A 23,371-nucleotide genomic window follows, 5' to 3' on the forward strand; every position below is an offset into this window, starting at 1 on the left:
CTCTACACTATACTTCGCACCCCTTAGCTCGGGGCGGCCAACCTGAGCAGGAGCCAGAATTTACCAATGTACATTGCCAAAGAGCCACGGTAATATGCCAGCAGCCCCCCATCTGCTCCCCAGCGCCTCCTGCCTGCCAGCAGCCCCCACCAATCAGCACCTACTCTCCCCACAATCAGCTGTTTCACCTGTGCAGGAGGCTATTGGGGGGAGGAGTGAGGGCATGGCAGGCTCAGGGGAAGGGGCTTTGAGATAAAGGGTGTAGTGGGGGCAGGGCTTGGGCTTGAGCAGTGAGCATCGGAAAGTTAGCATCTATAGCTCCAGCCCCGGAATCCAGGGTAAGGAGCCTCATATTAACCTCTGAAGAGCCGCATGCAGCTCAGGAGCCACAGGTTGGCCACCCCTGCCTTAGCTGATCACTGGCTTATGGGCCCATCTGAATTCCTTACTCATTGTTTTCCTTAGAATAGAATCACAGAATATGAGGGTTAGAAGGGACCTCAGGAGATCATCTAGTCCAACCCCCTGCTCAAAGTAGGACTAATCCCCATACAGATTTTTTTTACCCCAGTTCCCTAAATGGCCTCCTCAAGGATTGAGCTCACAACCCTGGGTTTAGCAAGCCAATGCACAAACCACTGAGCTATCCCTCCCTCTTTTTAAAGAAGTTGCTAGACTACAACATCTACGGTAACAATTGGGGTAGATTCCTGAAATGTGTTTTTTGCGGCTTGCCTCTGCCTTTCCTCACTGACAGCCACTACTGTTGCCATCCTGGATTCAGAATGCATTCCTTCCCAAAATCTATATTTAAATTAAAATGAGCTGGATGTGTCTCTCTTAAATTAACTTTTTTTTTCTTAAATAAAAGACTTAAAAAATCCAACTTTTCTTGTAGAGGGAATAAAGGGAAGTTTGATTTGCTAGACTCCTAGAAGAAAAGATATTCTGCCTTGATACATTTGAGAGATTCAGAGTGCTACTATGCCTGAGTGAAATCTCTACATATGAAGGTATCTGCAGTCTTGGGACATTTATTTTATATCTAAGATAGAAAATCTTTTGTTCCTTAATTCTGTTTGTCACAACCTGGCCTGGTGCAGTCTGGTACACAGTATGGTTGCCAGTCTGTTGTGGTCCCATGTATTTCTAAGCCCCCAAATGGGCCTAACTCACCAGAAATAAAATATAGGTGACCTCTACTTAGGGCACGTAACTGGCCATTTCACAACTAAGTGCTCTGCAAAAGGCTAGCTGAAGGAGATAAGCCTTGCATGATGCCCTTAAGATGACAAAACTCAGGCTCCAGAGGTTGTAAATTCATGGAGGCAATAAATTCCACAGCTGAGAGTACCTGTCCCCAATCTGGGGTCCATCAGCCTTATTGTCCCCTTGAAAACATCGGCTGCAGCAGCATCAGTCATGGGTGTCTAATTGCATTTTCACATACCCTCAGGTAACTAGGCTCTAGCCCAGTGGTTCTTAACCTGGGGTGCAAGATGCCCTTTCTGGGGGTGCGAGACATGCCAATTTCTTTTAGAAGGTAAATCATTAAAAACACAAATTAAGCACAGGCACGTAAGTACAACTACTTTGTTTCACCAAACCTATGTATTTATTAACATTGTACATTTTTTAACGATTACTGTAATATACAAACTAAAAATATATCTAGGTTTAAAGAACTGAACTACTTCAACGCTTTTTGATAAGGGGCGCAAGAACATATTTTGAGAACCAAAGGGGTGCAAGCTGCAGTAAAGGTTAGGAACGACTGCTCTAGCCTATTTACGGCTTTGCAGACAAGAAGCAGGATCCTCAAATGGGTGGTTAGGCAACCAGAGTGGAGGGCAGAATAATATCAAGGGGTTGTTTTAAAAAGAAGGTGGGTGAGGTAATATCTTTTAGTGGCCCAACTTCCGTTGGTGAGAAAGACAAGCTTTTGACTTGCACAGAGCTCACCAGTACTGAACTTTGCTTTATGCCAAATCAGATCAGGTGACTAGATAGCAAAAGTGAAAAATCAGGACACTTTTTTTTTTGGGGGGGGGGGAGAAGGGGGTATAGTTGCATGTGTGAGACAACGCCCCTAATATCCGGCTGTGCGGTCACCCTACCTGATTCACACAGGAACCCAGCCAGAGGCACCTGTTGTGACCCCCCAGGAAGCACAGCTGTGCTGCTACAGCCGCCGCAGGATGGCGTGTCAGACTGTGCAGCCGCAGCCGCCGGTGCCCAGCAGACCCCATCCGCCTCCAGCGCAGATCACTGTCCTCCTTCCCGCCTCCCCAGCAATTGCTCCCCGGCCTCCCCTGTGTGCTTCCCCACCCACGTGCCCGCCCAGCGAGCCCTTGCTGCAGCCGCAGCTCCTCCCGCTGCGGGTCACATGAGCGTCGGGCCCCCGCCCACGGCTGCCTTAGGCTAGGAGAGCGGCTGTGACGGGGCTGCTGTCTACCGAGCCCGTGCCGACGCCGCTGCTGGGGAGCGGGCGGAGCGCGGGAGCCGCCGCTGTTGGTGTGAGTAGGGCAGGCGCGGCTGCTGGCCGAGAGCGGGGCGGAGCTGGGTTTCGTTTCCGAGGGGAGGCTGGTAGCTGCCCCTCCGAGTGGACGGGGCTAGCGGGGCACGTAGGGGCCCCAGCTGCGCTGTCCGGCCGGCGCGTCCTCGCTGCAGTCCTGGCGGGCGGGCTCCATGGCCCCGCGGGGGGGGGGTCATTTCATTCTCTGATCTGCCAGGGCCGGCACTTGGTGGCTGTCACCCTGAGGCGCTCGTGCCCCCGTGGGGAGGAGGCAGATGCACCGGGTAGCCTGGGTCTGGGGCTCAGCGCCAGCCGGGGATGGGGATGTTGGGGTTTGGAGACAGGGAATCCTCGTTCACAACCGTCTGGGTCCAAGGGAGCAGCCTTTGCTTTAGGGTGGCCTAGGACGGGAATCATTGGCTCCGCTACTAAAGCTGGAGCTGCTGCCGAGAACCAGGGTCGGCCGGTCAGTTTTAGCAGTTCCCCTATCGACCAGCAATTACTGTCTTGAGTTAATGGTCTTTGAAGCGCCGAAAGGGATAATGAGTTTCTTGATATGTGTTCGAGTGGATGTTAATGCACCGCTGCCACACCTCTGCCACTTAATAGGGACGGTCATATGCGGTGCCATGGGCTATATACTCTGGTATTCTCTCTTCAAATCCAGGCCTACCGTGGCAATTTTAGGTAGCTCTCCCCCTGTTGCAGTAGCAAGGGTGAGGGAAAACGTGGAAGTTGACTATTTGTATTCATACCACTAAGTTACGTGAGGGGGGGATCCCCTGAGCCAAGCTAGCCACAGGTCTAGGCTAGAACTCTCACCAGCAATATTAGTGCTAGCTAGTGCAATGGGTGGGAGATTTTAAGAAAATCTTAGTGCAGACCCAGCCTATATGGTTTGGGGAAAATGATACAATAATTGTACCAAAGTTGCAACAGGATTTGGTCTTGTGCCTGCAGGAAAATCAAACCATATTGTAACACAGTCAAGGCACTACTGTGTAGTAGTAGTATAGATCAGTGTGTAGTGGTTATTGCCAGACCTAGTTCCTGCAGAATGGGCCACTGGTTTGGGGTTTACTGGAGTGAAGGGATGTAGGTTTTTTTTATTTTTTAATGAAACATAGGTAAATGAATTAGATTTGAACTATTGCAGTATGTGTTCAAGGGTGTGATTGTTATATGTATACTGGGGACTTTTTCCATTTGAGATCCCACATTTGATATAAAACTATTACTGATTCCCTTTCAGAATATGCCTTTCTTGCAAATTTGTTAGCTATCACAGGACTTGCTTCTCCAGTATAGTATAAAGTACTAATTGTAACAACAGAGAAATCATTTCTCCCTGTACTAGACTGTTAAGCAAAATTATATCACACAGAACACTGTTACTGTGACGTCATAGGTTTTTTTCTTTGATAAACCGCTGCCATTGGCTATAAATAAGAAGTCATGTACTGCATTATGCCCAGCTTTATCAAATAAGGCTTTAATTCCACTGAGCTTTTCTAAAAACATTGTAAGTGGTGTATCCACGTCACTAGGGCACCAGATCGCATACGGCTTGACCCTTATTCTGCTCTCACATCCATCAGTGTAAATAGACTTGGAGCATAAATGAGATCAGAATCAGGCCCCTTAAAACATTATAATTGTTATTAATGTAGCATCTGGGAGCATAGAGTAGCATCTTATGGACCAGGGCCATTGTGCTAGGCACTGCACAAACTGAGAACAAAAAGACAGTTCCTGGCCCAAAGAGCTCATAATCTAATGTCAGAGACATCTGATGGATAGACAAACATATTCATAACTACTTATAACATAACTTTTTAACCCCCCCCATTGAATTTTGCCTCCACCCACAACTTTCTGCTCTCTTCTTTCCCATCTTGATTTTTTTTAAATAGCCATGTTGATTTTCACAAATTCATACAGTGTTGTTCACTTTTCTGTCATTTTCTTATAAACTCAGTACTGAACACCTAATATTAGTTTGTTTTAATATGACACATAATATATCCACAACTGTTCATAAGACTGAAAATTCATTGAAAAATTCTGCCAGCATTTTAATAGATTTTGAATTTATATGCCTAAATAAATAATGCAGCTGTATTACTTGCATGTGTTTATACTACTTCTAGGCGAGTTCATGAGGAGAAGTCCAAAGTTCCAGATATGGCAGTTAATCGATAGCCACCACTGAAATTTTGCTTGTGTATTCTAAAACCCCCATTTTCTTCCTCTTTGGCGGCAACATGAATGCTAGAGTTAGAGATTAATGCTTCTTTACAACCTGAAAGAAGAAGTTCCCACTTTCACATGATAAAGTTACAAGTATTACTTCCTAGATCTAGTTGTTTCGAGATTGTGATGGCTGAAATAATATCTTCTTTGAAGTGCATGTTTGAAAAAGATAGTCATTAGAATTATGTGATTTTTTTTTTTTTTTTTTTAAGGTGCATTTTGCCCATAATTTGCTAAGGCCATCCCAGTGGAAAAATGTCACGTCTTTTTTGTCCTTGTGGTACATGAAATAGTATGCTTAAGTCTGATCCTCTATAAACTTTCTGGTTTCTTCTTGCTCCCTGATTTTGTGATGTGGCTGGGTAAATATTATCTTTACCTTCCACGGTCTCTCTCAGGGCTTGTCGACACTTGAAAGTTGTTTCAGATTGTTTTTGTGTATTAACTGATCAGGAACAATTGTTCCAAAAGCAGCTTGTCCTCTCTGCTTTATGCCAATTAAAGCTGCTTCCCTTTTGAATCATCTTGTCCACATGATGCTGTTTTACTGAAATATGTGGACAGCATTCAGGACAGAAATCCCATGGTGCAATGTTCTGCCACTAGGCTCTATGCATTTGGGGATTTTTCTTGTGGCACATAATAGGATACCTACTAGAAACCACTGGAATTCTGGGACTTGAGGTCAAATGAAAAAATTCCCATGATTCCTCTCCTTTTATCCCGTCATTCATCTGGCTTTTGCAAGCCAGCGCCATTGTCAAACTGCTATCAGGCTGCATGGGGGAGACATGACTGAGTGCTGTGATCCTGATGGTAGTTAATATAAGCTGGCAGATGCACATGTATTGGCAGTCATGCTTTGGGTAACTTGAGAGACCGCCATGGTGGTGCTGTAGCAATATGAGCACAGGAGGAGGCTGAAATTGAGTAGTGACCTCTCTACGAACTTTTTCAGGATTGGCTTCTCTCAGTGAGCTGCCACTTCTGGACTCAGGCGACCAGCACTTACTGGTGGAACAGGATAGTGCTGCAGACCTGGGAAGATCAGCAGTGGTAGCAGTACTTCAGGATGAGAGAGCTCGCTTTACTAGAAATCTGTGCAGAGCAGATTACTAGAAATCTACACCCAGAGCTGTAGTAGTGGAACACCTACATGAGAGCTCCCTTCAGCATGGAGATGCATGTGGCTGTTGCTATCTGGAACCTTGCCATCATGATTGCTAGTGGTCTTTAGTTAACCAGTTTGGTATTGGTAGATCAGTTGTGGGGCTGTTGCCCTGGAGGTGTATGCTGTTATCAAGAAGTACCGGCTCCTTTTTCTAACTTCTTTTAACGAAACGCCTCTTAATTCTATCCCTGATTACCTTAGTGTGGGACACCGCAAACTCTTACATGTTTATCATATCTCTTTGTAATTTCTTGACATTTGGGGGAAAAGAAGGAAACATTTCTCTAGCTGAAAGAAGAACAGGAGTACTTGTGGCACCTTAGAGACTAACAAATTTATTAGAGCATAAGATTGCGTGGACTACAGCCCACTTCTTCGGATGCATATATGGGTTGTAGTCCATGAAAGCTTATGCTCTAATAAATTTGTTAGTCTCTAAGGTGCCACAAGTACTCCTGTTCTTTTTGCGGATACAGACTAACACGGCTGCTACTCTGAAACCTGAAATTTCTCTAGCTGGTTGATTTAAAAAACAAAACACAACTTGTTAGAAGTTGCTCAGAGGTGTGGAATGTTTTAAGTAATCCTGGCCCACATGGAGATGTTGGCAGAGGGCAGGTGACTAATTCAATGTGTCATGGCTCTGCAATATATCCTATTGATATCACTTCCACCACATATGTGGTCTGTAGCATGCACAAGCTCTTGGGTTTTGGAATCAAGGAAAGGTGCTCCATTTGGATAACTTAAGATCAGATGATCTTTTTTCCTAGTTAAATATTCTGCTAAAACCTATTTAATCACAGGAAAATAACTCTTTAGCTTATTTTTTCTGATGCTAAAAGTACTTAGGCCCAGATCCTAAAAGGTATTTAGGCTCCTGACTTCCATTGAAACCAGTGGAAGTTAGGAGTCTAAATTCCTTTGATGATCTGCGCCTAGAGAAAACTGTAGCTATATCCTCCAGGAATTCCTGGCTCCAGTCAAAAATAAGTCTTGATCTTGAGTGTTAAATCCTGCTCATCTTACTCATTCACTCAGAAGGCCCTAAAGAAGCCAAAGGAGCTATGTGTAAGAATTTAGCCCCAAATCTGTCTGTCTAGGTAGTTTATATTGTCCATCCAGTCAATATAATATCTAAATTTTGCCCACTGTTTAAAAATAGAAACAATTAATCTCTCTCCCTCTCTTTTCCCAGCCTGTAAAAATAGCTTGGTTAATGTATATGGTTTTGAAACATGTATTTGTTTGTGTGGGTGAAGAATTTATTGAAGCAGAGTTACGTCAAGGAAATGAGTTTTGCATTTAGTTTTTGGAAGTAGGTAGGCCTGTGGCCACTCCTATCACTGAGTTAGTTCTATAATTAGGTGCATATCTCTTATGAAAACCTTCCTCTGTTGGTCAACAGGATGAATGTTCCATTGAAATATAGTGTGGAGAGAGAAAGAGAGGAGGTCGCTTGGTCAGCTATGAACAGTCCTGATGGAGGGCTCTGAACACCAAGACAGGATCTTGAATAGGGTGACCAGATGTCCCGATCTTATAGGGACAGTCATGATTTTTGGGTCTTTTTCTTATATAGGCTCCTATTACCCCCCCACCTCCCTATCATGATTTTTCACACTTCCTGTCTGGTCACCCTAATCTTGAACCAAATTCTGTATTCAATGGGAAGTCATTGCAGAGAGTGGAACATTGCACTGACTTATTAACAGTGACTTGTGATGCTAAGGAAACTGGCTGCTGCTTTTTATATGAGCTGGAGCTTCTATCTTAGATATGAGATGAAGTAATCAAGCCAAAAGGTAATGAATTCATGGATCTCTATGAGCAGCCTTTGTCCAATGGGATGGGACACAATCTTCTGTCCATTTCCAGTTGGAAGAAGACATTGTTTACCCCCATGGCTTTTTGTGGTACCCATTGGCCCTGAGAATTGCAAAAAGATCCCAAACCCTGAAAACCAGTTGGAGAATCCAAGGACAGATCAAGCCCTCATCAGTGAGGAGTGTTACAGAAGAGGCAAGTTCTTTGAAGCCTTCTCCTCTTCTTACCAGCATTGCCTGAATCTTACCTGAGTTCAGCTTTAGCCAGCTGCTCTTCATCCAGGTTCTGATTTCTTCCTGACATTAAGATAACTGGGAGACGTCCTTGTAGCAGGGTTCAGTCCCAGAGCGCATCCCCTTAGGGCATGGTAAGGCAGTACAGGCACCCTGACTGTCATGCTCCAGCCCCTGACGTCTCTGGGGAGTCTTTCCCACAGTTTTCTTGTGCCCTGGTCTTTAGACTCTCAAACTGCTTCCACTTGGTTTAGAACAGGGATAGGCAACCTATGGCATGTGTGCCAAAAGCGGCATGGGAGCTGAATTTCAGTGGCACTCATTCTGCCCGGGTCCTGGCCACTGGTCCGGGGGGCTCTGCATTTTATTTTAATTTTAAACAAAGCTTCTTAAACATTTTTAAAACCTTATTTACTTTACATACAACAATAGTTTAGTTATATATTATAGACTTACAGAAAAAGCCCTTCTAAAAACATTAAAACGTATGACTGGCACGCGAAACCTTACATCAGAGTGAATAAATGAAGACTCAGCACACTACTTCTGAAAGGTTGCCGACCCCTGGTTTAGGAGCTCCACAGCTGGGCTGTGATTCAGTCAGGCTTCCTCATCCCACCAGCATCTGAGTTCTGATCCTGCTCCAAGGAGCTTCCTTTGGTCTCTAGACTCACAATCTATTTCTCCTTTGGTGTGCGGCTGTGCTGTAGCTTATGGCTAGGGCCCTTTGTTTTCAGTTTTTCTTCTATTTAATTTTTCCCGGGAATTTATCAGTGTTCATTACCACAACAATAAACAGGTGAAAATCAGGGCAAAAACTATTAAACCCTGATATTTACCCAGAAAAATTATTTTGGTGGATGGAAAGCCGGGGAAAAAGTATTCAGTAGCTTTGAATTCCGTTCATCAATGTGATTTGCTTCAGAACTAAAACAGAACTCAAAACACAATGCCACCTCTGAGTTTAAGAAAACAATACATCTCTAATCCCCAAATAAAACTTTTCATTTGAATAAACCATTTGCTGTTGTATACTTAGGACTATTAGCCCATAAATATTTACATTTAATACTTGGGCCACACCATTTGCAGCGCATACACTCAACTTCATCCTTTTCTCCTGTTTTTTTTTTTTTAAAGCTTTTGAATATTTCCTTATGTTCTGAAACATATTCTGATAGAGATTTTTGTTTTCCCATTTTAGTGTGTCAAATCTTTAAACTGTTATCTGTGAACAGCCTGAAATATGTACGTGGTGGGCGTGAAATTCATCAGTACGTTCAGAAGCGCACACACACTTCAGAGCTTGTGTGCCTGCCTGTTTGTTTATAGTGTGTATCTTCTAGATTAATACATAGCCTTACTTCAACAGGCAGCTTTGCATATAGACAAAGACTAATGTATTATCGTAATCTCATGCAAGGTATTGTATTTTCCTAATAAAACAAGTTATTTTTTATATATTTTAATGATACAAAAGTAGGGTGAAAATCAGAAAAAAAATGAATAATACTTTTTGTAAAACCCGGGAATTTTTCTGTAAAAATAGTTTTAAACTGAAAACAAAGGGGCTTACTTATGGCAGATATCCTCAGCCCACCAACATGCAGATTCTGGTTCCCATCCAGGAACCCTTTCCACGGGCCCTAACCCTATGCTTCTGTTTCCCTTCCCCAGCTCAGAACTGGGTTTTAGCATGTCAGGGGGCACCTGATTAACATCTGGCCCCATTCCCAGCTTGGCTGCTAATTCCTAGAACCCCAGTTTTCATAAAGAGGGCACATCATGGAACAGGGGTTGGGTGGCCCCCAGGCTCCACTGCTCATAAAGTGGACAGACAACCCTGTTACTGTGCTGTTTACATTTGCTCTAAAAGAGGTGTATTGTAGGGTACTGTCTGCATCTTGCTGGCACCGCGCTCTCAGTAGCTTCAGCAACTAGATACTGAATAATAAGAGCAAGAGGATTGAACTTTGCAGGAGAGGGCTCATAACGACCCTATAGTCTTGGTCTGAAAGCCATTTCAAATGAGGCAGGATTTATTTGTGTTCAGTGGCATACAATGCCACAGAGAGGTCTAGAGGGTGTGTGCTGATGTACTTCTGTTGTCTAAGAACATATAAATTGAAACATAAGGGTTCTGTTATGGAGATCTTCCATAAGATGTCTTGGGGAATTTTGAGTGTGAAATGAAAACATGTCTTGTGAGCATGATGATGTTTTTTCCTTGCTGTTGTCTTGTACCATGTGTCTTGAAGTGTCTGTCCTTTAGTATTTTGGGGGTTTTCTGGCTTAAGAAAATACCCCCCCCCCCACCAGAGTGGACAGATGGAAGAGAAACACTATATTTTTATAACAAAGCATTCGCTTTACTGGAATGTGAACAGTGATTCATTTACAGGAGAAACACTGTGATCTTTCCGTGTATGTGCAGCCAATAGGTTATTGGAATCTTAACTCCAGTTTCCTGCTGCTCCTTTCCCTCAGGGTCCTAACTCCTTGCCAATTCTTTGTGTACACACAATAACAATCATTATAATAGAATTGGATGTCTATTAATAAACGTGTCATTTTTAATCACTTGTGTAGTAGGAATGTAAATTTTGGATTAGTCATAATTTTGGAATCTCTTGTAATGAGATCTTGGTCACATTCTGGGAATGGGAATTTTTATTTCACCCAAGATGTTTTCCTCAGACCAGGGGAGAAAGAGGTTCTAAAAATCCAGCATTAAAGGATAAATTCAAAAGCTGAATGGAAGGCAGTACTTCACAGGGGAAAGGGCAATAACTAAGTAACATACGTAGTCATAAGCCTTGTTGATAATAGAGCATTTTGGCAGTGCCAACATGTCTAACATGCCTGTGACATTCCCCACTCACAAGAATTTGCAACAGTGCGCAAGTGTTCGCAGCTGCCATTGTGACTGAACTTGCTTTCAGCAAGGCTAAATGCCCTAGCCTTGTCCACACTAGTGTTGTAGCTAGGAATGGAAATTTGGGTGGGTCCCAATTTATGGTGGATAGGCAATGACCAAAGGTCAGATGTCAGCACCCCGTAGCCTCTAGGGCAGGTAACCAGTCCCAAACCTCCTCCTTTTTCCACCCAGGGTGACCTGAAGTGCTTTCACCTTGGCTGCAGTGTGTTATCTTGCACAGCTCCTTGTACTTTCTTGCCTCCTTCAGACAGGAATGGGTCTAGCCTGCCTTGGTCTCCCTTCCTTGTAGTGGCTTCGGGCAGAGGCCAAAGCTGACCAGTGCCACCCACTGAGGATGTACCGCTGGCTGGAACAGGTGGTGTTTAAGAGTTACTAATTTGGACTTAGCTTAAAGTTGATGCTTAAAATAAAGTAAAATAAGCCATTCTTAAACTGAAATGTTCACACAGGGGTTTGCACCTGTTTAAATCATTTAAAAAACCGATTTAAACTAGTGAAAGTTTCTTGTGTAGACAAGGCCCAATTTGCTACCTCTCCTAAACACACAGGAGTAAACTCGGGAACTCTGGAACAATGCAGGTATGAGATGTGCCCCCAGTTTGCAGGGAAGCTACTTGTCTCACGTTTTGGATGCTGTACTTTATTATTTATATTCAGAGGTGCCTAAAAGTGTGCTAGGTGCTGTGCTAACAAATATAGGAAGGCAAAGTCCAGCTCAGCGAGCATTCAGTCTAAAATGACAGACTGATGAAGGGTGTAGGAAAGAATTGGTACGTACCAGTAAAGTGGTCAAAGTGATGATTGGCCAAGTCTTCACTTCTTTCTTCTTCTTCTTCTTTTCTTTTAAAATTATAAGCTATTCTCAGCTAGCCTTTTATCTACCTCTTATTATTTAACTAATATCTCCTAGGAGTCACAGGGTGGTGTGACTGCCGCTCAGGTAGGTATACCCACAGTAGTTTTAATCTAGCTAGTTCAATTAAAAATAGCAGTGAAGATGCAGCAGCATGTACCATATAAGCCTGCCCAGAACCCTGGTATGTACATGTGTTACTAACCCATGCCAGGATCTGTTGCACTATATCTTCATTGTTCTTTTAGCGGGGTATAATTCTAAGGTCTGTGTTCTAAAGGAGCTCAGAGTAGATCATTATAATGGTTCCTTCTGGCCTCAAAACATGAGAATTGGTAAATTAAATTTATCCTAGAAGCACAACGACTTGAAGTAGACCAGATCAAGATGCACAGAGAGCTGACTCCACTTGCTAAACTCTTTTTCATATCTTTCCTCCTACTTTGTGGTGCAATTGAGGAAGCTGTTTGAGCCTGGTCAGTCTCAGGGAAGTGTAGTAGGTGCTGTCATTCAAAAGATGAGAACCTTTGCATTTATTATGGTTATTTTACTTTACAATATATGTGCCCTGTCTGCCTTTACAGACCTTTCCTCGGACTACTGATATTGGGCTGGCAGTTCTAGTTCTGTACTTCAGAGCAGGCTTCTCCTTTTCATTTTACTTTGCTGGTCTCAGGAAACAGACTAGACCGTAGCACACCTCCTGCAGGTGACCAGACCCTGCTTCTCAAAGATACCAGTTTTGACATGCCATGCAAAACAGAACAAGGAAGGCTGCAACAGTTTAATTAAAAAAAAAAAAACAGTAAACCAAACCCAAGATGAAAGATTATGTAACTCTTTGGAAAGGCAATTCAAAGTAGCAGAAATCTTAAATACAGAAAAAAATAAGATGAAGTTTAAGAAATGATTGGAGCTAGGCCCTAGCTGGAACTTCAGATCACAAGTATGCAAAAGGTTCAGAACATTAAAAGGAGCAAGTCTGGAGGGGAAGGATCAGATGGTGACAGCTTTTGCATCCATGAGTCTATTTGAAAAAGTAGTGTTGCAGTAAGCATGCACTGTGTTCATTAGCTTCTGCTCTACTCAATTAGCATTAAACCCTTCTCATAATTACAAGGTTGTTATGCCAGACACATACTTTAGAGCAAGTAATACTTTTCAGAATAGACTTACATTTCATTTATAAAATGTTTAACTCCTTAAACATGCCTATATTGTTTCTGACATAGGTTCAAGATCTTCCTTCTAACCAAGGATTTTGGCCAAGGCTCCGGGAGTCTGATAGGTCAGGCTCGCATCCCCTAATGTATTTATATAACTAACTGACTTCCAACGATTTCATTGGGAGCTAGGCTCCTAAATACCTTCGAGGATCCAGGCCTCAGTCTCTATTTATCTGCCTGGGATCCTTGCTGTGGCCTCTGTTACGACTGTAGCTTGTATAAGTGACAAAGCTTCAGTTTAGTTGTTTGTAACTGCATCATACAAAAATGTCTGTCTTGGAGTCTGATACTGCTGCCCATCACCAATAGTATTTGAGCACCTGATCTAAATATATATATAAATATTTATGTATATTTGTATTTAGAAATGTATATATGCACGTGTATCTGTTTATTTGTATTTTTTTAACCTGTAGTATCATATTTTGTATCTGAATATAAAGAATCAACACACGTTTGACTCCCTACACTAAACTTTTGATTTTATGTGGAAGATGCTCAGATACTGAAGCAATAGGTGCTGTAAGATAAAATAAAAACAGCATTTTCTCACAGAGTACAGAAAAGGGAATCAAACACTTTCCTAAAGCAAGAATACATACTAACAGAGAAATCGTCTTGTGAGCTACCAGCCCTTCTGTTCATAATTGTGCAGATCACCTCTCCTCTCATTAACAATTGTCTAATACCCCTGTGACCACTACAGCAATTGCTTACACAGAAAAAAGAAGAACAGGAGTACTTGTGGCACCTTAGAGACTAACAAATTTATTAGAGCATAAGCTTTCGTGGACTACATCCGAAGAAATGTGCTGTAGTCCACGAAAGCTTATGCTCTAATAAATTTGTTAGTCTCTAAGGTGCCACAAGTACTCCTGTTCTTCTTTTTGCGGATACAGACTAACACGGCTACTACTCTGAAACCTGTCATTACACAGAAAAGTAACTTTAGAAAATTTATTTAATGTAGTTTTGGCTTTTTAATGTAAATTGGCTGTTGCAAACAAGTAGCAGAGCCCGCATCATGTGACAATCCATCTCTCTAGCACATTTTGCATGGAGCACTGTTGGAGAGCTGGAGCTATAGAAGAAGAATTGTGAATGCTTCCAGAATGACTGCAACAAACTCACATCCTTCCCCAATTAATAACCGGTTGTCATGATGAAAACTGACACGTATCACAAAATCAGTCCCATCACCCATGCCTATCATCTCCAATAGTTGGCTAATAATTGGCATTGCTCTGGCCTTTTGAGTGTTCTCTAACCAAGATTAGACTGACATTATGGGTAAGAAACCAGATGAAACAGCAGAAAGTATATGAGCTTCCTTGATAGAGCTTATGTCTGCTATCTGAGGACTCTACAATGGGAAGACGGGAGAAAAAGAAAATACATTGTAGGCTGTGTATGAATATCTTGTTTTTTAAATTATGGCCATCTTGAAGCTTCTCAGAGGTTTGGAATGCAAGTCATTCTGCAGGCAGAGAGGGATTATTAGACAGAGTGCAGGTGACACAGTCAGACTTGCTTAATAAATCCCAATTTCATTTACAGCATCATGTAATATCACCTGGCTGTCACTGCCACATGTCTGGTGCATGTATAATTATTTTTTGGGGGAGGGCTGATGATGATCAAGTTTGATTAATTAAATGGCTCTTTGATTCCCAGGTTCCTGTGTAATGCATGACACTCTCCTAGATAAATGTTTTTTTAGGTGATTTCAATTCATTTTCCTGATAGAACAGTTCTTGCCATGTGGTAGAATGGTGAGCATGCTTGACTGGAAATAGGCATCATAACGTTAGAGAAGTTTTTCTATAAGATGAGCATTTCATCAGCCATTGAGCTGAAGTCCTGCATGAATGTGACCAGTTTCACCGAGGCATCTTGACAGTGGCTGCTCAGAGTCCAAATTTCAGGAGAAACTCTGTAACTTGCTTTAGCACGCTTTATCAAAGGGCTGTTTTTGAAATTGTCCTTCACTTCTGGCTTGTAGCCAGTGCTTAAATTGTAATGAAAGAGGTGCCGGGGCTCAAGCAGTTTTTTTCATTCATAACCAGTGCAGCAAACCTAGAGGTGCCAGAGCTGAGCCCTGGCACAAATTAAGCACTGGTTGTGGCTGCCGAAATCCTGCTGATAATTTGGAGTCCCTTATGGAAAAGTGCCCAGTTTCATTTGAAACTGTCCTTGTTTCCTTTTAATAGCCACGTCAATGAAGTGCTGCTGCTGCTGGTGTGGAAGTCAATGACTGGAATGTGCATTGGCAACTTGAGGCACAAGGACAGCTGGTCCTCATGGATCTTTAATTTGGTTAAATTAACATCTGAATACTGCATAGAATTAAGATGAGGATACATTTATTTTCCTTTGATTATTTCCTTGTATATTCAATGGGGGCAGTGCTCCAGTCACAACTGCTCCACTGCAGTTTGGCAGGAAGAGAAGGACAAGTTGATTCTGTGAATGCCAAACTGGGGTATGAGCGAGAAGCAGAGATTCTGTTTGGACAAACAAAAGAACATGTCCATGGCCTACAGTACTGGACAAAATCCTTTGTCTGTGGGAAGAATGATTCAGACTTAGGCACAAATGTCCCTATATGGCTGTCTGTTAAAATTTTTAATACTAAGTTGTTTCCTTGTTGCAGGAAGTAACTTATTGTATGTTTTATGTAAGTAGTCTTGTGTCTGTTAACGTATGAGTGATGGGGTCCATCTGCATCTACCACAGCTGATCCTCTAAGGCCAAGGGAATGATCCAAGGATTGGAAAACATGCCTTACAGCGAAAGTTTCAAGGAGCTCAATTGGTTTACCGTAACAAGGTAAAGAGGTGATTTGATCATAATTAATAAGTACCTACATATGGAACAGAAAATTTGATACTAGAGGGCTCTTCAGTCTAGCAGACAAAGCTATAACAAGATCCAGTGGCTGAGAGTTGAAGCTAGACAAGTTCAGAGTAGAAATAAGGCACAATTTTAAGTGAGGAATAATTAAATATTGGAACAACTCAGGGGTTGTGTTGGATTTTCCATCACTATAAATTTTAAAATCAAGATTGTATCTTTTTTTCTAAAAGATATGCTGTAGTTCAAACTGGAATTAATCCAGGGAAATTCTATGGTCTATGTTAGGCAGGAGGTCAGACTAGATGACTGTAGTGATCCCTTCTGATTTTATAATCTACGAAAGAACAGCTGGACTTCCGCTGACAGCTCGAAGTGAGTATTTTCACAATCCCACTTGAGTGTCATAGGCTATAGCCAAAAGGAAACTAGCAACCCTACTTATTAATACAGTCAGAGGGTCCTATTCATTGCTGGTATAACACTGGTTGAAGTCAATAGCTTACACCAGAGCTGAATTTATTCAAAATTTTGTAGCGAGGTCTGCATGTGGAGTAATGGAAGCACACGTGAATGAAACATCAGAGAAATTGAAACAAGAGAGCTTATTGTGATGTGAGAAGTTGTTGGTTAATGCAGTGTAGTTCGTGTGTGTGTGTGTGTGAATTTTATGTTAAATATAGAGAGGCTAGTGACACTGGATCCCTGCAGGTGTAAGGTGTAGGGAAGGCTGCAGTCCTGGAAGGACAGGACCTAGCCAGGACCAGGAGGTGGAGGACAAGCTGCCAGCTAGGGGAGGCCACCTGGCTGATGAATGACTCCTACCCAGGGACTGAGCCCTTCAGTCTCAGAGTGGCCTCCCCCCGGGGGCTCCTCCTTACACTGCTGGCCAGAGGTCTCTGCCCTGGCAAGAGCATCCTCTGCTTGCCCTGCACCTTATGCCTGCAGGGATCCTGTGTCGCTGCAGGGAGCTTTCTGCAGCCCTGCTGTCATGGGGGTCTCTGCTCTGTCCCACCAGGACCACAGCCTTCTTTGTATCTGCTGGTGTGAGTATTGCCAGCTTTGTTGCAGCACGGGGAGCCCTCTGCAGCTCCGCACAGCTCCACTCACTCACCCCCAGGACAGCAGGATTGCGGAGGGCTCTCTGCACTGCCACAGGGCCGGTGACCACCAATCCCTGAAGGCACATGGTGTGAAGAGGGGGTGGGGCTGAACTTGCTTGTTACCAATGGATATTTTTTTGTTGATTTCATTGTGTCAACTGAAATCCACGTTTACTGACATCTATTGATTTATATCAAATCCTGCCTAGCCTAAATATCTAGTATCCGTAAGAGATGCCAGACTGGTAACATTGGAAAACAAAGCTCTTTTATAAACAGAACTAAACCTGCTTTGGGCAGTGCCAAGCCTTTTTTCCCTACCTCTTCTCTCCATTGTGCTGCAAACCCTGTTCTACTGGAAGGACTACTCTAGGGGTGAGAGGGCAGTCCCAGCACCACACCCTTTGCCTCTGCTGAAACTAGTGGTGATGGCTACAGTGACGTGAAGAGAGACAATCAACTCACGTCACCTAAGACAATTAGCTTTCCCCCCTCCCCAGCCCCCAACAAGAATGCCTGAAATGGCCTGCAGCTTGAAGGAAAATTCCACGAAATAATGATCAGAAAACGCTTGTGTGGACTTTGGTTGTTTGTGGTAGATTTTGGTAGTGAATGGTCAACTGTTACCCAGGTCTGAAAACAAAATTACTTTTCCCTAGCAACAACTGAAGTTGGTTGTTAGGTTGGCTCCTTTAGAGAGATCCAAAGATGGATGGATAGATATTGAGCAGAGGATCAGTGTTTCTTGTTTGTGGGAAGCATAACATGGATTTGTAGAATGGACTAGAGGCTTGTGAATAATATCAGAACACACAAAAGCACCAGCAGATGCCACCAAATAACAAAAGGCTGATCATAGCATTGCCATATAATCTAATATAAATACATCCTAAGATGTTGGAAGAGATGAGGGATTGCTCTCTCCTTTATTCCATATTCTGCTGCCAATCCTTGAGTGAGTTGCAGAGCTTGAATAGGATGCTGGGGCAGAAAACAATTGGTTCTTTTGATCATATTTATTTGCTTAGTGCTCAGGTCAGCTCTGAACTCGCACACTGGCAATTTTTTGTGCCTATATAGTATTGCTTTAAGTTTTTGGCTATTAGTTATGTTTGTGAGTGTAGGGAAATTGTCAGCCTGTCCTGTAGTGGCTCAAGAGTGTATTAATCTCAGGGGAAACTGTTAAGAAGCAGGGTATAAACTGTCAAATTGGTTGAGAGTTCTGTACTTAGATTTCACCAGCCAATCATCAAGTGTAAACTCTTCAACTATCTGGAGACTTATTAACTAGGAAAGGAAGCGAGTTATTTACAAGGTTAAAGCAGGAACGCATACATACAGATGACTTAGTTTTAAGTTTCAAAAGGTAATAGAAGCTTCTATAATAAACAAGCTCTATATGTTCCTTAGGGCTAACCCAGACTTAACACTGGGGATCTCTTGTTTATACCTAGAAAACCTTGCTCTCCAGAGTCCAAGCAGCATAGAGACACTGTTCCTCCTTGTTAGGGCTTTTTATTTCTTTTCCCCCTTCTGCTCTAAGTTGCAAACTTAGCTGATGGGAGGAATTCACTTGCATGCCTCCTTTTCATAGGGGGCGCGGCAGAGAGGGAGAGCGCAATCAACAGTCTTTTGTTCTCTGATGTTCCACAGTAGTTTATTTGGTGTTGATGGGCCTTCTCTGTTTGGCAGGACCTAACACATGGGTGGGCAAACTTTTTGGCCCAAGGGCCACAATTTGGGTATTGGTATAGAAATTGTATGGCAGGCCATGAATGCTCACAAAATTAACAATTCAGAGATATTCAAATAAACTTTTATTTAATAAAGATACATTATAGTGGAAATAAACATAAAACCTTACTTACATTGTTATGATGGTATATTTATAATAGTATTACAATAATTAAACCAAACTTACCCCTTTCTATGCCCTTTCTCTCTAGCCTGGATTTGTTGGGCATCAGCTTCCTGTCATTGGAACTCATTGAGATTCACCTGCCCTCAGAAATCTCCTCCACATAGGTCCCGACAGCCATAACATTGAAAACCGCTACTGTCAGCCTCCATCCCAAACCCCGCTTTGCCTCCAGCATTTATAATGGTGTTAAATATATTTTAAATTGTTTTTAATTTATAAGGCGGGGGGTCGCACTCAGAGGTTTGCTACTGTGAAAGGGGTCAGCAGTACAAATGTTTGAGAACCACTGACCTAGAGCAAGGGGTAGGTACTTCTATGTAATAGATCTATATCTAAATCTAAGTAAATAAAAGGTATTCAGGCTGATACCAAAACAGGGAAGGAACACATTTTTGTATTTAAATCAGTTGGTTTCCTCCCTGCAGGCCAGAAAACACTTTGGCCTTGGCTACACTCACAGATTCACAGCGCTGCCGTGGCAGCGCTGAGAAGTGCGAGTGTAGTCGCGCCGCCAGCGCTGCGAGAGCTCTCTCGCAGTGCTGCAAGTACTCCACCTCTCTGAGGGGAATAGCTTGCAGTGCTGCGAGTGAGCATGCAGCGCTGCAGGCGCTGATTACACTGGCACTTTACAGCGCTGCACTCACTGCGCTTGGGGGGGGTGTTTTTTTCACACCCCTGAGCACAGCAAGTGCAGCGCTGTGAATTGCCAGTGTAGCCAAGGCCTATATCGAGACTGTAAACCTGCCACTCTCTCTCTTGATTCCTCTTCCCCATCATGTACAGTCTCTCTTCTTTATAATTGTCAAAATATTATTTTGTTGAAAACTGAAATGGGGTCTGAGCTACTTATCTGGGGATAGCCAGCATCTGACACACTGAGTGAACAGTCTCTGGCCTCCCAAAGGGGATGAAGGAAGCAGATAGAATTTCCTGGGTACTAGTCTTGGGGAGGCAGAAAGGTGCAGCTTTTTGCCCCCATATAATGCTATAATAGGGTTGGTGAAGGTTGCAAATGGGCACATAGAGAGCCAGCTGATTTGAAAGATACTAGGCAGATATATTCAGTGTTAAAGTACAGGTGATGGAGGAGTTGGCATTGCAGCTTCCTGGTCTTAGAAACAAATATTTGGCTTCATTCTAGTCCTCTCAGTCTATTTAATGAAACCTGAGTTCAAACATTAGCAGCTGAAGACAGAAGTTTTCTCTAAAGATTCAGGTTTGTATGAATTGCTTGTGTAACCCAAGTTTCACAAGCATCTGGTCCCAGACTGTGGAACTGACTCCCGCAGGATGTAAGGCCCAATGTAAACCTTACTATCTTCCGCTCCATGTGCAAGGCGCACTTCCTCATCCTTGCCTTTACTAACGTATATAAAAACCTAATCAAAATTACCAAAACTCTACATAGTGCACAAAGCTTCCCCCATGAGGAGAGGATGAGAGAGAAAATGAATCACAGATGTTAATCCTGTTGTTTAATGCACAATTAAAAGTTGTTCAGATGCTGTGGTGATGAGGGTGGTGTCACCTTGCCTCAGTGGGTACCAGCGGAGAATACCAGATTCAGGACAAACTGAGAAATAAGGCAGACTCACCCCCAAACTGGTGGTTACTCTACCATTAGATATACAAAGCCAGTAACAAAAGTAAACTTATGTCTCAACATGCTGGTTAACAAGAAGTCAAAAATGCAGTCTCCTTAGGCATTCCAGCACTTATTTCACCCCCCAGACACTAGACTTTGATGAGTGGTTATTGAAAACCAATTTAATCAAACAAAGGGTTCTTCTGATCTCAAGAGCTCAGCTATGTAGCCAAGTCAATATATAACTCAGATCTTACCCAATAATCACGCTGCTTCCAGTCCTTTCGTAATTAAAATCTAAAGGTCTAAGAGAAAAGAATGCGTGTGTATAGATACATCATTCCTTTGGATTAGGTTATAGCAGTGATGTTACGGACTGTTGGCTTGAAAAGTCTCTGGTAACTTCCAAAAGATTGGAAGGTCTTCAGTCCATAGTCAGAGTGCTCTTTTTAGTTGTATGTCTAAAGTCCAGAGTATTAGAACAGGAAAGAGGTAACATGGAGATGTTCCAAGGGTCTTTTGTATCCTCTGCCATGTGGATGGAATCTTACTATCTCAAACAAAGCTTATAGCCTAATTTGTGGAAAGATAGTGGCACAAGATGGAGTCCAGGGTGACCTGATCATGTCACATGCCCTTACATGGCTTGCCATTGGCCATTTGGAATCTGCAGGAAGAGCCATCTGGGCAGAATAAGTTTCTTCAATGGCCCATTGTGAGAGTTAATGGCCTTTGATGGGCCATCAACACAAAGCTATCTGGCTTCAATGTAGATTTTACTGGGTGGGTATTAGCCCAGGAACAAACACATTTGGGATACAGATCTATTGCCAATATTGATAACTTCAGATAAAGTGATGATACATGGATTTAAAGAAGATAATAATCTTTAGTGAATCATAACTTTTCCATTGACTCCTTACATGATATACTTTGTACAAGTTTTGTTGCGCTTGTCTAACAGTGCATCTGAAGAAGTGGGCTGTAGTCCACGAAAGCTTATGCTCTAATAAATTTGTTAGTCTCTAAGGTGCCACAAGTACTCCTGTTCTTTTTGCGGATACAGACTAACACGGCTGCTACTCTGAAACTTGTCTAACAGTGGCAGTGTTAATGGGACAAATGGTTATATTTCAATCATACATCATCACAGGTGGTTTAAGGACCTATAGAATAGAACCTACTGACTTCACAAATAGAGCAGCTTGAAAACCAGGGGGAAATATATAGTAAACACTTTCACAAAATTCCCCACTGCCACCCTTATTTTTGGAAAAATTTTGACCAGCCTTAGTTCTCATCGTAAACAACGGGTCACCTCATCTTAATGATGTAATAAAATAATTTTTCCTCCAAACTGGTTTGGACATGTTATCTTATGTCTGCTTTGAGGGACAACTTTCTCCTTCAGAGTGGCAAAACACAATATGCTAATCATTTCCTCCCACAGGCATGTTAATAAAACCTTTATGCCAAACAATACCATCATATACTACATATATGCTATATGTTGCAGAAAAAGTATTTTTGAAATGTTGTAGCAGTTTTTAAAATATATTGGGAATACATTTTTGTATCTCTCTGCTGTGAATTCAACAGTAGGGGACTTTCAGGGGCAGGGAAAATAAAACTAAGGCCTTATTTACATGGAAACTGGAACTGAAATAACTAAATTTGTTGCAATTCACTTTTTAGTTATTTCAGTGAAGGCTTGAGTCTGGACACTCTTATTCCAAAATAAGGCTCTGACCCCAAAATGACTTGCATATATACTTAAATTTGCTACTATGAGTAGTTGCATTGAAATCAATGGAACTACTCATTGTAGTAAAGTTAAGTATGTGTGTAAGTAGGATCGGGACCTAAGAGTGTCCACACACAGACTTGCACCTAAATAATTAGAGGTGTGAATTAGGTACAATGTAGCTATTTTGGTTCCAGTTTCCATATGTATAAGGTTCAATTTCATAAACATGTAAGACTCCTCTAAAAATTACTAGGAGTATATTTTCTAGATAGAACGTGCAATGACTGGAAAGTTTGATAGCTCAGGAGATTCCAGAGCGAGAAGCAAGTGCTGCCCATATCATTGGGAAGCTACCAATGGCATGGTAGTCTACCCTTTTTAATGGTATAAGCTCCTGTTTTTGCTCTTTAAGGATGTGAAATTGAACCTTAAACCTTTCACTTGTGCACAGATAAATATTGTCCATTCTGGGCCCTTGGTAATCCTGAAGGAGAAATAGCACTCTCTCAGGTAGATCTGGGAGAGAAAAAGTTGTTTTGAAGCTGTTCAGAGATTTGCAATGTATTCCTGGAAGAGACTAGGTTAGTCGGTAGAATGTAGGTGAAATGGTCAGAGGTGCATGCAACATTGTAGAGCCATATGCATGATAACTTAATTTTGGACATGGGCACCACTTCCACATAGGGGTGTGTGTGGATCTATATAAACTGCATACAACCTAGTCTAGCTTTTCTGGGGTATTCATCTATCCTGAACACATTCACTAATTTTATAAAATAACTTTAAAAACCCACACACAAACACAATACAACTCTGACTCCATGAAATTTACCCACACCTAAAGCCAACGTATGCTAGCAGGTCACTCATAACATGGGAAGATTTTTCTTTACAATCATGTTCCAGACTAGTTATCTATAGCATGTTTTAATACATATTTATGAAAAAATCCCTATATGAATCCTAATGCAGATGTCCTTTGTCTTATTCCCTAATGTAATATGATTCCAAAAATAGTCCTATATGAATTGAGTGCAGGTGTGCTTCTTTATGATCCATATTATGCCTATAGGTATGACCTTATGAATCATGAGGAATGCCTATGGATTATGTAATTTATAGCACAGTTTTACAATCCCTGCTTCT

At 42.3% G+C, this 23,371-nt stretch overlaps 1 protein-coding gene across 1 annotated transcript in view; it reads left to right on the forward strand.

Annotated features, from left to right (window-relative positions):
- The first annotated feature begins 2,388 nt into the window (after nucleotides 1–2,388).
- Nucleotides 2,389–23,371, forward strand: part of SNX10 (sorting nexin 10) — a 55,410-nt gene continuing 34,427 nt past the window's right edge. Inside the window, exon 1 of the mRNA XM_034760673.1 lies at nucleotides 2,389–2,516. The gene's annotated coding sequence lies outside the window, so the exon portion shown is untranslated. The remainder of the gene's footprint in view (nucleotides 2,517–23,371) is intronic.

This window comes from Trachemys scripta, chromosome 2 (genome assembly GCF_013100865.1).
Source record: "Trachemys scripta elegans isolate TJP31775 chromosome 2, CAS_Tse_1.0, whole genome shotgun sequence".
Taxonomy (NCBI): Eukaryota; Metazoa; Chordata; order Testudines; family Emydidae; genus Trachemys; species Trachemys scripta.